Raw genomic sequence first — 13367 nt, forward strand, 5'->3', positions numbered from 1 at the left:
CTGTAGTTTTCTTTCTTTGTGACATCTTTGTCTGGCTTTGGTATCAGGGTGATGGTAGCCTCATAGAATGAGTTTGGGAGTGTTCCTCCCTCTGCTATATTTTGGAAGAGTTTGAGGAGGATAGGTGTCAGCTCTTCTCTAAATGTTTGATAGAATTCACCTGTGAAGCCATCTGGTCCTGGGCTTTTGTTTGTTGGAAGATTTTTAATCACAGTTTCAATTTCAGTGCTTGTGATTGGTCTGTTCATACTTTCTATTTCTTGCTGGTTCAGTCTCGGAAGGTTATGCATTTCTAAGAATTTGTCCATTTCTTCCAGGTTGTCCATTTACTGGTATATAGTTGCTTGTAGTAATCTCTCATGATCCTTTGTATTTCTGCAGTGTCCGTTGTTACTTCTCCTTTTTCATTTCTAATTCTATTGATTGAGTCTTCTCCCTTTTCTTCTTGATGAGTCTGGTTAATGGTTTATCAATTTTGTTTATCTTCTCAAAGAACCAGCTTTAGTTTTATTGATATTTGCTATCATTTCCTTCATTTCTTTTTCATTTATTTCTGACCTGATCTTTATGATTTCTTTCCTTCTGCTAACTTTGGGGTATTTTTGTTCTTCTTTCTCTGATTGCTTTAGGCATAAGGTTATGTTGTTTATTTCAGATGTTTTTTGTTTCTTAAGGTAGGATTGTATTGCTATAAACTTCTTTCTTAGAAATGCTTTTGCTGCATCCCATAGGTTTGGGTCATCATGTTTTCATTGTCATTTGTTTCTAAGTATTTTTTGACTTCCTCTTTGAATTCTTCAGTGACCTCTTGGTTATTAATTAGTGTATTGTTTAGCCTCCACGTGTTGGTATTTTTTTTACAGTTTTTTCCCTGTAATTGATATCTAGTCTCATAGCATTGTTGTCGGAAAACATTCTTGGTACAATTTCAATTTTTTTAAATTTACCAAGGCTTGATTTGTGACATAAGATACGATCTATCCTGGAGAATATTCTATGAGCACTTGAGAAGAATGTGTATTCTGTTGTTTTGGGATGGAATGCCCTGTAAATATCAATTAAGTCCATCTTGTTTAATGTATCATTTAAAGCTTGTGTTTCCTTATTTATTTTCATTTTGGATGATCTGTCCACTAGTGAAAGTGGGGTGTTAAAGTCCCCTACTGTGATTGTGTTACTGTCGATTTCCCCTTTTATGGCTGTTAGTATTTGCCTTATGTATTGAGGTGCTCCTATGTTGGGTGCATAAATATTTACAATTGTTATATATTCTTGGATTGATCCCTTTATCATTATGTAGTGTCCTTCCTTGACTCTTGTAATAGTCTTTGTTTTAAAGTCTATTTTGTCTGATACGAGAATTGCTACTCCAGCTTTCTTTTGAATTCCATTTGCATGGAATATCTTTTTCCATCCCTCACTTTCACTCTGTATGTGTCCCTAGGTCTGAAGTGGGTCTCTTGTATAGAGCATATACATGGGTCTTTTTTCGGTATCCATTCAGCCTGTCTGTGTCTTTTGGTTGGAGTATATAATCCATTTACATTGAAGGTAATTATTGATATGTATGGTCCTATTACCATTTTCTTAATTGTTTTGGGTTTGTTATTGTAGGTCTTTTCCTTCTCTTGTGTGTCCTGCCTAGAGAAGTTTCTTTAGCATTTGTTGTAAAGCTGGATTGGTGGTGCTGAATTCTCTTAGCTTTTGCTTGTCTGTAAAGGTTTTAATTTCTCCGTCAAATCTGAATGAGATCCTTGCTGGGTAGAGTGATCTTGGTTTTAGTTTTTTCTCTTTCATCACTTTAAATATGTCCTGCCACTCCCTTCTTGCTTGCTGAGTTTCTGCTGAAAGATCGGCTGTTAACTTTATGGGGATTCCCTTGTATGTTATTTGTTGTTTTTCCCTTGCTGCTTTTAATATGTTTTCTTTGTATTTAATTTTTGATAGTTTGATTAATATGTGTCTTGGCGTGTTTCCCCTTGGATTTATCCTATATGAGACTCTGTACTTCCTGAACTTGATTAACTATTTCCTTTCCCATAATAGGGAAGTTTTCAACTATAATCTCTTCAAATATTTTCTCAGTTCCTTCTTCTTCTCTTCTTCATCTGGCACCCCCAATAATTCAAATGTTGGTGCGTTTAATGTTGTCCCAGAGGTCTCTGAGACTGTCCTCAATTCTTTTCATTCTTTTTTCTTTATTCTACTCTGCAGTAGTTATTTCCACTATTTTATCTTCCGATCACTTATCCGTTCTTCTGCCTCAGTTATTCTGCTATTGATCCCTTCTAGAGAATTTTTAATTTCATTTATTGTGTTGCTCATCACTGTTTGTTTGCTCTTTAGTTCTTCTAGTTCCTTGTTAAATGTTTCTTGTATATTTTGCATTCTATTTCCAAGAAATTGGATCATCTTTACTATGATTACTCTGAATTCTTTTTCAGGTAGACTGCCTATTTCCTCTTCATTTGTTAGGTCAGGTGGGTTTTTATCTTGCTCCTCCATCTGCTGTGTGTATTCTGTCTTCTCATTTTGCTTATCTTACTGTGTTTGGGGTCTCCTTTTCACAGGCTGCAGGTGTGTAGTTCCCGTTGTTTTTGGTGTCTGTCCCCAGTGGCTAAGGTTGGTTCAGTGGGTTGTGTTGGCTTCCTGGTGGAGGGGAGTAATGCCTGTGTTCTGGTGGATGAGGCTGGATCTTGTCTTTCTGGTGGGCAGGTCTAGGTTTGGTGGTGTGTTTTGGGGTGTCTGGGGCCTTATTATGATTTTAGGCAGTCTCTCTGCTAAGGGATGGTGCTGTGTTCCTGTCTTGCTAGTTGTTTGGCATAGGGTGTCCAGCACTGTAGCTTGCTGGTCTTTGAGTGGAGCTGGGTGTTGGCATTGAGACAGAGTTCTCTGGCAGATTTTCGCCGTTTGATATTACATGGAGCTGGGAGGTCTCTTGTGGACCAGTGTCCTGAACTTGGCTCTCCCACCTCAGAGGCACAGCATTGACACCTGAAGCACCAATAGCCTTTCATCCCCATGACTCAGAATAAAAGGGAGAAAAGAAAGAAAGAAAAAGATAAAATAAAATAAAGTTATTAAAATAAAAAATAAATATTAAAAATTATTAATTAAAAAAAAGAAAGAAAAAAGAGAGCAACCAAACCAAAAAACAAATCCACCAATGATAATAAGTGCTAAAAACTATACAAAAGACAAACAAGCAAAACAAAACAAAAGAAATGGACAGACAGAACCTTTGGACAAATGGTAAAAGCAAAGCTATACAGACAAAATAACACACAGAGGCATACACATATACACTCACAAAAAGAGAAAAAGGGAAAAAAAATATATATATATATATTGTTGCTCCCAAAATCCACCTCCTCAATTTGGGATGATTCATTTTGTATTCAGGTATTCCACAGATGCAGGGTACATCAAGTTGATTGTGGAGATTTACTCCACTGCTCCTGAGGCTGCTGGGAGAGATTTCCCTTTCTCTTCTTTGCTCGCACAGCTCCGGGGGTTCAGCTTTGGATTCTCCACCATCCGCAGTCTTCACCAGCGAAGGGGCTTCTAGTGTGTGGAAACCTTTCCTCTTTCACAGCTCCCTCCCACTTTGTAGGTTTCATCCCTATTCTTTTGTCTGTGTTTTTTCTTTTTTCTTTTGCCCTACCCAGGTATGTGGGGAGTTTCTTGCCTTTTGGGAGGTCTGAGGTCTTCTGACAGCATTCAGTAGGTGTTCTGTAGGAGTTGTTACACACGTAGATGTATTTCTGATGTATTTGTGGGGAAGAAGTTGATCTCCGCATCTTACCCTTCCACCATCTTGAAGCTCCTCGCAACAACATTTTTGAAAAAAGCTTTGTTGATTTTCTTTTACTTTCAGTTTATTCTCTAATGTTTTCCTTTACAGTGATCCATGAATGAAGCAGCATAATCTTTAAGTGTGTATGGCTTCTAAATAGCTTACTCTTGTCCTAGAATAGAGGTGAGAGGAAAGAAAAGATAGAAACAGTGCACTCAGGGGGCTCGTGGGAGATAGCCAGCAAGTCTTCTCCCTTCTGGGCCTCAGGTATTGACTGCCTGCTGTTAATATCAATGTGTGGATATTAACACGTATATGCTGTCACCGTGATCTTTTTGCTCCACATTCAGTGCTCAGTGGTCTAATCTGTATTCTCAAACCTGCGTAACACATGATCTCATAGGGTAGGGAGGCTCTGACTAGGAATTGTTTTTAATCCTTAGTGAGAAGTCAGATGTATGAGTGAAGGTCTCGAGCTCCCCCTAGACGTGGACACCTTTTATGTTCTCAGGTTGTCAAAACTAATGTAGCTTGTGACATTGCCAAAACAATGCTATTCCCAAGCCATAGCCACAGGTGGCTATTCAATTTTAAATTAATTAAAATTAAAATTAAAAATTAGTTCTTCAGTCGTACCAGTCACATTTAATGTGCTCAGCAGCCACAAGTGGCTAGTGGTTTCAATACTGAACAGTGAAGACACAGAACATCATCGCACAGCCGGAGGTGTTAGAGGGACAGTTAGGAGGTAAGGGTGTGGAGATAATCTAATATTAATGAGAATAAGTCCCATCCTAGGGAAGTGACACAGTGACATACAGATGCCAAGTAGCGTAATTCAGATACAGAACAAATATTTCTGAGTCGAAGGCCAATTCAAGGGAAAAAGGCATCCTGCACCCTAGGTCTTTAGATGTTTCAGAGGCACAGCTTTATAGTCACAGACTCCTACGTGATCAACTTCTCTGTGCTGCAGGGTTCTGCGCTATCATCATCCAAGAGAGCCACTGACTTTCTCTCGTCACCAACCCTACTCCCTATATACTACTCTCTACATTGGTCCTTCCTTTACTTTGTAATCCAAGACCCTGATCTTGGGTAATCACAATTACACAAACATAACTAAGAAATGGTCTTAAATTCCTAATTAACTCTAGCCTATTGTATTCATTCCATTGTCTCTCTCTTTTCCCGGTCATTGTACCAATTCACTTTGTAAAGCAGGACTCATTTGCCTAACAGATACGGAAGGTCAGCCTATCTTCCAAGTTTCCTTCCAACCCTTCTTTCAGATGTTCACGGGAGGAAGGACAGGTGGCTAAAGGAGGGGGTTAACTTTATATGTAGAATAGTAAGCGAAAATCATTTAGCAAATACGAGTAGCTGCCTTGGCAGTTTTTTTTTCTTTGCCTATTTGGATTGAAGGTCTTTTATGAGCTCAACCAGTCCAGTCCAATTTACGGGATCCACTCCTGGAATAGGATGATCGCAAAGCATTATGCAGTGCTATATTTCTGAATTTACTTATCAGCAACTCTATTTCCGAAAAGATTGAAGGGCAGTTTTTCTTGTAAATATTAACTGTTTGGGGGGAAATAAATCTATAATCATATAAGGGATGGTTATAAAATTACAACACTGTGTTCCCAAGTCACACACCCCATCAATCCCATTAACTTATAGCTATATATATTTTCCATGTTGGATTTATGCTACTTGTCATTCATATAGAGTACAACATTTTAACAGCATGGTCCAGGAATTTACTAGATAAAAATAAAAATGCCTTGATCACTTATAAAACAAAACCAACTACAGGTTTTAAATGTAATAGACAAAAATACAGCAACGACTTAGACAAGTTAGGGCATAATTCTGTACGTAAAACTGAGAAAAAGCAGACGCACACATAGTAAGACTCCTCCAAATGGCACTAAATGGGAGACAGGATAATCGCATCTGAGAGAAAATCTGAATTATAGAATACTTTAAGAATGCAGTCTTGTTATACCCAGGGAAACAACAATAATCATGACAATGAGACTAATTGCTTACAAGATATTTCTAGGTATCAACTGACCTCTTTTCATCAGATTTTACTGCAAAAAGAATAGAAGAGGATTTCATTAGTTAGGAGCCAGAGGGCTAAACCAGATGAACTTTCAAGATCATTTCAGATCGTGACCTATGATTCTATGGTCTGTAAGTAGTAAAATCTAGTTATACAAAGCTAATTAATGTGATAAAGTCATTAAACATAGTTCTTTCAAACGGGTTAAACATTTTCTATAATACTCTTTATGTTTCACTTTTTAAGAGAGAGCATAAAACGGAACTACATAAAGACGAGGTCAAATGGTAACATACTTCAAGTTAATGGAATATGAATTAATACCACTCTTCTTGGATAAACATCTCCAGTAAGCATACTTGAGAAAGAAGACAGGTGGTAGAGTCCCAGCTCTGCTTCAAGTGACTGTTTTATAACCTCTCTGACCTCCAGTAAGGGGTTTCAATCCTATCATTTCTGAGGGTCCCTTCCTTCTCCAACGTCTGCTGTTATATGCACAGTTTTAGTTTCCTTGCAATTTATACCCAACATATGAGATTAATATAGAGGAATGAAGAGATTAGAGCCTATTTCTTATTGGACTGAGTTGTTATTTCTTCAAACCTAAAAGACAGCAAAATTCTTGTGATTTGCTTTCTAGCACGGAAGACACTGGAAATTTCTTTGATAATGATTACTTTTATATCTAATCTGAAAACTTCATATTGGTCTTTTAATTTTATAACTCAAGAAAGTAACACACAAAAAGTTCTGCAATATTCACAATTCCAATTGTCTTGCTGTTGGCCTAGAGATGGTTTGTGGCAAGAGCAAGGTGAGAAGCCAAGAACCTTTCAGCCGGATGTTGGCAAGGTTGAATGCTCCTAAACATACATTTCCTGTGAAAAATCATAATGACAGATGACCAGGTGGGAAGTAGGGTTAGTTCTTGCATTGCCCAGTATCATGGGTACTTACAAACAAAAGTCGGAGAGCCGAAAAAAAGCATGCTGATTAATTTCCAGATTCAACTGACTTCTCTGGAACTTCTATACCTTAAGACAATTTCTTTTGCTCCACGTTATAAAACAGGCAAGAAGTAGAATGAAATTCTGAGAATAATACTTGTAAACATTAAGATTGGAAAAGTTATATACTCAATGTATATCCTGAGAGGCAGGTGACTGTTTTCATTTTGAGGAAAATGAAACAGTAGGTAGAGAAAGTAAATTCATTTTAAGTAAAAATTGAAAGTACACCCAACTGTCTATTAAGTATTCTGCTTTCACGTGTCACTCAATTGCCAGATTTTGGAGAAGATTGGATACAAATCACAAAGCCTGACTTCTCTGTTTTGATTGTTGGTCTGACTACTGACTGGCTAAACTGGTAAGATCAGTCCAACAATGCAGTTAATTTATATATTTAGATCCAGAATACAATCCTCAAAATGTAAAACAGTGTTTCCAGTGACTTTATGACCTTTTATCGGACATTCATCATTCCAGTTCACTTCAGCGCATCTTGTTAAGATGGTTGCAAAACTTTGGGAATCTTGACTTAATAACAATGTCAGCTGATTAACAGCAAAACTTCTCTAATTGGGAAGGTTTGAAAAATGCTTTAACCTCAATATGTGTGTCTCTCCATGATAGACACCTACTTTCACCAATTTCTCTCATCCCTAACAGGCCTGTCAATTTTATAGTAGCTCTGACCCACTCCTTGTCAATGTTTATGTTTAACTGGATCAGCAAAGGAAGTACGACATGCTGAAACATGGGGAAGAAAAAATAATAACAACAGGACTTTGAGGATGAACAAATACCCTATTGATATTCAGCTACAGCTTCTGAAAATGCTCACAGGGTATTTGGAAATTGCATTTCTAAATGTTATGGGCTTCGGGTCTCTCAACCATGTAATGAATATGTATTTTTTCTCCATTTATTTATTATTGGTAGAAATTGAGTGATGGACTTTTCCACTGATGCCCCTGTCCATGTTTATTTTCTCATTGCTCCAGTCAGCACTGTTATCTGACAATGCAAAACAAGTTACATTTGGGTTGATACACACAGGCAATCCTTCTTTCAAAGATTTTTCATCTGTCACCATCATCTCCACTAAGATGCAGAGCAGGGAATGACAGAATGCTTGGTTTTATCTGTATTTTCCTTTGCAAGATAAAATAACAAAACTGTGATGATTTCAAATGGTAGGGTCTAATGGAGGATTATAAATTATTGCCTAATGTGCCAAATACTTTGGACCAGTAGCTTGAAATTGTGTTCTGGAGACTGTTTAGAACGACTGCTTGTCACAATCTCTTTCTTCATTTAAGAAAATGAACTGTTTCTTGAAAATATCATAAGACCAAGAAAAAACTGCACAAAATAGCAAGATCAAAATAAAAAGTAAAATAGATTACATAGTTCCCTTCACACTAGTAGCACTTGCCAATACTACTTGTTGAAGCTATGCTCCTTTGTTTTCTAAAAGGAAAAATATTTTTAAAGCCTATTTTGTTCGCTCTAGTTTTTCAAATGATATAGATTCAAACACAATTGCGTAAGTCTGATAAACTCAAGTGTATGTATCATCAACTCCTAACTGAAGGCTCATAGATGCTAAGAAAGTTGAGATCTAGCCAAGGAATCCACCAAATAAGACACCTGTTTCTTGGGCTTGGGTTGAACTGAGCAGGGGTAATAGGAGGCTGATTGGCCGAAGATGGCTGGACTCACTCAAATATTTTGGTCAAAACTCTTCTTTGGCTATCGCAGCAGAACAATAACAATCTTTTCAACCTAAACGTGAATATTGCTATGCAGAATCATCTCAATGTTAAATATAGCGGTGTGTTACCCTATCATTTTTCCTTCTACGTGGGCTTCTAGATTAAGGAAGGAACCTAAAATGCTGAAGGCAGTTCTGTTTCCATAACCTACAAAATCTGACCTGATGAAGTCAACTACACACATAAACTTATTCCCTGGTTCATCTATGGCAGAGGAGAATACGTAGGAAGATTAATGTGACTGGTTTAAGACTAAATTATCTGATTTCATTGACAATAGTTTGGCAACCTGAATGAGCATCAGATTACAGACTCCGCTGATTTCCCCAATATTCCTGCCCCCTGCCAGGATAAAACATCTTTGACTATCCGTGATGTTAACACTGTCAATATTTATTCATCAAAACGGAGGGCTGCCCAATTTCTTAGCACCTCGGTGCTACAGATACAGCCAATCTAGATGGTTCAAGCAGAAGAAAAAAAAAGTTTTGGATCAAAGGTATCGGAATTCATGAATTAGATTATTGTGAATTCAGTAGATTCTGCTTTGCTTTGCTAGTGAAAGGCAAAATGTTACATTGCTTTTAGGAATAGTGTATGATTCTTGAAGCTATCAGGGGAGAAATAGCTGTGTCAATTAATTATGAATAAATGACTATAGGAGATAGTTTTTGCATTAGGTAACATATTAAGATAAAAAGTTAAATAGTTGAATAGTTTACAAAGCATTAAACTTGATCGACAGCCACATATACATCTGCTTTTGGGGCCTGAGATTAGAGGATAGTGAAGCTTTCTCCTCTGATTACTGTGTAAATCAGGTGTGCCTGGCTCTCTGTTTTCTATTATATTTGGAAAGTGAGCAATGGAGAGGCAAGGGAAAAAGAAAGAAGGAAAAATTAGTGAGAAGAATAGATGTGACAAGAGGACAAGCAGAAGTGAGATGCATCTTTGAATAATTTTTATTCTATATGGAAAAATTGAAACATTATAATAAGACCTGAGAAATAACTTCTATTTTTTCACCCCATTTCAAAATACATGTACAGTTCAAGAACAATAGATAGAGAGGGATGTTCTGGCAATCATTTTGATCACTTCAATGGGCCATTGAAATTTTTCATGAAAAGGAACAATGATTGATGTGTGCCAAGTCTTATATTAACACATTAAAGCTATGATGATAAAATGAGTTTTTTATTCTTTATAAAAGTGATTATTTATATATGTTAAACAGGAAACTAAGATGTTACTATGGAAATCGAAGTCCCATGGAGTTGCCAAATTTTGCCAATTAAACAGCTCTAGAAAAGACTCATTTCTATCAAAAATAAAACAACATATGGTTTGCTCTAAAAATAGGTCTCTTGAAGAAAAACGGTGCTATGTAGTTAATGTTGTGCTTTTGAGGGCTTTAAATCTTATTCTCCCTCAAATAACTTTTGTTCTTAAATTCTTCAAGAAAAGTCGCAAATGCATTTACTCTGATCCAGCATGAGATAAGTGACAGCACAGAATTCAGCTTGTGACACATTGTCCCATTCTCTTTAAAACCATGTTGAATGGATAAAACGGTTACTATACAGCCATTTTTTTTTTTTTTTTTTTTTTTTTTGCGGTACTTGGGCCTCTCACTGCTGTGGCCTCTCCCGTTGCGGAGCACAGGCTCCGGACGCACAGGCTCAGCGGCCATGGCTCACGGGCCCAGCCGCTCCGCGGCATGTGGGATCTTCCCGGACCGGGGCACGAACCCGTGTCCCCTGCATCGGCAGGCGGACTCTCAACCACTGTGCCACCAGGGAAGCCAAGCCCCCTAAAGGTCTTCTTTTGTAAGAGGGGTGTTCTCCTATTAAATCAAGTCATCAGTACTAGAATTGAGACTAGCTCCTCTGGATCATCTCTGAAGATATGAGACTGTGATTACAATTAGTGATAATGTGCAAGTTAAGTTCAATTGTTTCAGATGCAGTAAAAATGAGCCATTTTAAAATAAATCAATTAAGCAAAATTTTGGATGCTCAGAGTAAGCATTAAAAAAAAGAAAACAACTGGGGCTTCCCTGGTGGCGCAGTGGTTGAGAGTCCGCCTGCCGATGCAGGGAACACGGGTTCGTGTCCCGGTCCGGGAAGATCCCACATGCCGCGGAGCGGCTGGGCCCGTGAGCCATGGCCGCTGAGCCTGCGCGTCCGGAGCCTGTGCTCCGCAACGCAAGAGGCCGCAACAGTGAGAGGCCCCCGTACCACAAAAAAACCAAAAAAAAAAACAAAAAAAACCCAACAACTTCCCAAGGACAGAGATTTTTTTCTGTTTTACTTACTGCTAAATTCTATTTTACTAGAGTAAACAGGACTTAGGTACTTAAATATTTGTTGAATGAGTAAATGAATGAACAAAATATTTGCAAAATACTGGATGATGTGATAAAAATAAAATACTCTACAATTGTTTAAACAATTTATATGGATTATCTCCTTTATTATAACTACTGTATTTGGTATTTGATAACAGTACCCTGCTTTACATGCATAGAAACTGAGGCACAATTAAGCATTTCACTTAAGGTTACCATCTATTAAATAGTTGTCTAAATTAGAACTCAGTCCGTTTTACTTCAAAGCTCACACTCTTAACCACTTACCTCCCACAAATGCACTGCTAATGTTTCTTCCCTTTACCTAACAAATCTTTTTAGTAGAGTGAAATATAAGTTAAAGTTGATTGTTAAAAACCCTCTCTGGATTTATGTCAAAGCTCAATGATAAATGTGTCAAAATGCACCTGCCATTAACAAGATTTAATGCCTGATGCTGGTAGGTAAGTGAGGTGTTCTTTTTTTGACATATTCATATAAACCAGCATTAAAGCTGATATAGTTATTATTGGTTGATCTAACTTCTCAGTTTTCTGCAATTTAAAAAGGATTTTGGATCATAAATATTCACATTTGCAATGCTAAAGAAAAGAGCTACAATCATCTTTCCAGGGCACCCTTGAGAATTCTAAGTATCAATCCACCTATTTGTCACTCATGAAAGCTTAGTGCACATTTACAAAACTTAACACTGTTAAAAGAAAACACATAATGAAGTAATAGGAATGTCAATTTTTCATGCAATGAGTCCAGGGCAATCAGATTCATCTTTTGACAACGTTCATTCCTTGTTCTAGCCAAGCTCCCATTCTAGCTGCACCCTGGTGTCAAATCAACTATATGCTGACCTAGCTCTCTCCTGGAACCACAAAGGACTCAGCATACAATTAAACAAGGAAGATTTTCTAATAATCATTAGTTGTTTCTCACCTGAGTGAAACATGTCAGGGATCCCTTGGGTACCATTTAAATATCAAGTGATACAAAACCACTATCAATCAAGATGAGAAAGGGCAACTCTCTGCTCTCTCAACCTCCCTGTAGCTTCAGCCTGAGGTTTCCTCCGCACTTGAGTAAAATTAAGTGTAAACATCCACTTGCCTTTAGATTCAATCCAGCTCCACCTTCCAACTGCACCACTCATTTCTCCTTTGTAACTTTCAGTGTTAGAAGACAGGGATGGTGGCTGTTCCATTTGAACAGTTTTATCATGTTTTATCTAAATAGAGGTAATCTCAAGATCCCAAAATACCGGACTTTAGGGAAGAGTCATTAGCTAATATATCATCTAAACTTGACCAGAATTGAGTCAGAAATAGAGAGATCATGAGCCACGAGTGAAACAGTAACCTGAAAGAAATCAAGGGTGGTTTAGTAGAATCAAGTCTAGAAAACTGCAATTAGCATAGCATTAGGGGGAGAGGGAGGCAAAGGGTTGGAATTAAATACTAAAGCTTGCATAGTGAAGCAGGCAGAAAACACTTGGGGACCTTCAGCACCCAAAGATGTCAGCCATGTCACTTCTCTGCCAGACTTTGATGGGAAGGAAAACCTGCCAAACTGCTGAATCTTGTTTTTTGTTTTTCAATGATGACTGCTTTGGTAGAGACTTCTAATTGTCCCTGAATATCCATTACCCTCTTCTCATATAGTAATATACACTCCAGTTTTCAGCTGGATACATACCCACCTGTAATAAAGACCATATTTCCTATCTCCACATAGCTGGTGTGAGCATGAACTTTTTCTCTTTTTGACTTTTCTGTTAGTTAAAATATAGATGTGAAAAAATATGTCCAGCTGATTTCTGACAAAGGGTAAAAAAAAAAAAAATCAATGAAAGAGAGTCTTCGTAACAAACAGTGTTGGAATAATTGCATCAATTCCCCCCCCAAATGAACCTTGACCTAAGCCCACACTCTACCCAAAATTTCACTCAGAATGAACCACAGATATAAATGTAAAGTGTAAAACTGTAAAACTTTTTTGAAAAGAATATAGGAGAAAATCTTCATGACCTACTGTTAGGCAACAAATTCTTCAATATGATACCAAAGGCATGATCCATAAAAGAAAAACTCAATTATTGGATTCCTTAAAAGTAAATGCTTTTGCTCTGTGCAAAAAGTATGTTAAGAAAATGAAAAGGCAAACCACTGACTTAGAGAAAATGTTTGCAAATCACATATCAGAGAGGACTCATATCCAGCATATATAAAGAACTCTCCAATCTCCACAGTAAGAAACCAAATAATCCAATTAGAAAATGAGCAGAAGATTCCAACAGACATGTCATCAAAGAATATATACAGATGGCAAATAAACATAGGGAAAGATGTTCAACAACACT

The sequence above is a fragment of the Kogia breviceps genome, chromosome 9 (assembly GCF_026419965.1).
Source record: "Kogia breviceps isolate mKogBre1 chromosome 9, mKogBre1 haplotype 1, whole genome shotgun sequence".
In the NCBI taxonomy this organism is placed as follows: Eukaryota; Metazoa; Chordata; class Mammalia; order Artiodactyla; family Physeteridae; genus Kogia; species Kogia breviceps.